The sequence below is a fragment of the Hyperoodon ampullatus genome, assembly GCF_949752795.1.
Source record: "Hyperoodon ampullatus genome assembly, chromosome: 5".
Lineage (NCBI taxonomy): Eukaryota > Metazoa > Chordata > Mammalia > Artiodactyla > Ziphiidae > Hyperoodon > Hyperoodon ampullatus.
Window position 1 is genome coordinate 50,920,899 of NC_136918.1, and position 1,647 is coordinate 50,922,545.

The 1,647-nt window shown below is 41.9% G+C and overlaps 1 pseudogene across 1 annotated transcript; it reads right to left on the bottom strand.

Annotated features, from left to right (window-relative positions):
• Positions 1-615: 615 nt before the first annotated feature.
• On the bottom strand, positions 616-891 carry LOC307053735 (protein CEBPZOS-like; annotated as a pseudogene). Its single transcript has one exon. The product of its transcript is annotated as a protein CEBPZOS-like (transcript).
• Between the last annotated feature and the right edge of the window lie 756 nt (positions 892-1,647).

Below are 1,647 nucleotides of genomic sequence, written 5' to 3' on the forward strand. Positions count from 1 at the left end.
AATCTTCACAGCAGTATCCTGGAAAGGCTCAAAATATACACAACAGGTATAGGTATGAGTGGGACTTAAAATATGAGAAAGTCTATATGAACATGAAAGTCTACATAAGAAAGCAGTTAAGGCCTTGTTATGAACTGAACATTTGTGTCCCCCCAAAATTCATATGTTAAAATCCGAACCCCCAATATGATATTATGAGGAGGTGGGGGCTTGGGGAAGTGATTCGGTCATGAGGGTGGAGACTTCATGTTTGGGGTTAGTGCCCAAAGGGAGCTCCCTTGTCTCTTCCAACATGTGAGGACACAGTGTGAGAAGACATAATCTATGAACCAGGAAGTAGGCTCTCACCAGACACCAAATCTGCTGGCATCTTTTCTTTTTTTTTTTTTTTTAAGGAGAACCACTTTATTTTGAGTAGTAAACAAAACTTCATTTATAACATAATAAACAAACCTTCCATCAGTTTTTTAACAGTTAGTCCAAAGAACAAAACCTCTGACTTAGTTAGAATTTACACTTAACCTTAAATATTCTAAAATGCATCCATGTCAACGTTGGTATTTTAATTTTGCCTGATACTGTGAAATAGGGCAAACCTTGATCATGGTCAAATTCCTAATTTTTGCTGTTCAGCCACTTTTCTTAATCTTGCTCTCTGATTCCATACATTCCAGAGTGTTCAGTGGATTTGTAATAAACTTCCAAGATGAAGGGGAATTTCTTCCTCATTGTTTGCCTGAAATCTTGGCTTGTGTTTATCTTTTTAAACAAAATATATGCTCCAAAAATGTCCACAGGTTCAGCTACTAAACCTCCTTTAAAGATCTTCTTTGCCAGTGGATCCATAGTGCCTCCATCCTGAGGTGTGTACTTGCAAGGGTCTGTTGGCATCTTGATCTTAGACTTCCCAGCCTCCAGAAATGTGAGAAATAGGGACTTCCCTGGTGGCACAGTGGTTAAGAATACGCCTGCCAATGCAAGGGACACGGGATCAAGCCCTGGTCTGGGATAGATCCCACATGCCGTGGAGCAACTAAGTCCATGTGCCACAACTACTGAGCCTGAGCTCTAGAGCCCACGAGCCACAACTACTGAGCCCACGTGCCACAACTACTGAAGCCCACCTGCCTAGAGCCCGTGCTCCTCAACAAAGACAAGCCACTCCAATGAGAAGCCTGCGTACCGCAACAAGGAGTAGCCCCCACTCGCCACAACTAGAGAAAGCCTGTGTGCATCAACGAGGACCCAATGCAGCCAAAAATAAATAAATTAATTAATTAAAAAAAAAAAGAAATGTGAGAAATAAATGTTTGTTGTTTAAAGTTCAGTTTAGGGTATCTTTGTTATAGCAGGCTGAGTGGAACAAGGCAAGCCTCTAGGATTGAAAGTTTACTCTTTAGAGAGGTTGACTCAGAGACTGGATTTGGAAATATGAGAAACAGCAAAGGGAAGGGAGGTCCAACTGAACTGAGAGTGGGAGCTGAGGGAAAGTTTGCAGAGTTAATGGTTAGACTCTAGCCTCTTACCCTCACACAGCTGTCAGGAGACTGATTTTCAGGCTTAGAAATGGGATGGTTCTTCTCTTGGGAAACCAGTTAATCCAAGGAAAAAAACTTACAGATACTGGCAGTAGGGAAGGTGGGCACT